Source organism: Delphinapterus leucas, chromosome 9, assembly GCF_059928025.1.
Source record: "Delphinapterus leucas isolate spDelLeu-1000000601 "Yukka" chromosome 9, BTC_Dleu_Yukka2, whole genome shotgun sequence".
Taxonomy (NCBI): Eukaryota; Metazoa; Chordata; class Mammalia; order Artiodactyla; family Monodontidae; genus Delphinapterus; species Delphinapterus leucas.
The window spans coordinates 74,805,468-74,805,810 of record NC_143137.1 but is presented as its reverse complement, the minus strand read 5'-3'; the positions used below and the strand labels follow the sequence as shown (position 1 = coordinate 74,805,810).

The window sequence follows — 343 nt, the reverse complement described above, 5'->3', positions numbered from 1 at the left end:
TGGGCGGTCAGCGCCCAGCGGCAGCCAACCAAAAAGTTGCCCCAGCGCCCCGCCCGGCTCGGGACCCGGCCCAGCACCAGGCCCAGCACCCGCCCCTCCGGCGGCGCGCGGAGGCCCTCGCGCGTCCCCTGCCGGCGGCCTGGGGCAAGCGGGGCAGGCGGCGGCCGCCCGGGTCTCCCCTAGCTCTGGCCTCGGGCCGACCGACCGAACTTTCGCCTCAGAGCCCTTCCTAGGTGTGGTGTCCATTTACCTCGCGGCAGGTTCGATGGAGCTCCTGGCACCCTAATAATGTTAGATATTTATGCCCGTCTCCCCTTTCCCCACCTCAAGTATCCCATGTTCT

General features: G+C 69.1%; 1 protein-coding gene across 17 annotated transcripts in view; it reads left to right on the top strand.

Moving 5' to 3' along the window:
* HYCC1 (hyccin PI4KA lipid kinase complex subunit 1) overlaps positions 1-343 on the top strand; it is a 177,809-nt gene that overhangs the window by 149,919 nt on the left and 27,547 nt on the right. The gene's annotated exons all lie outside the window — the stretch shown is intronic.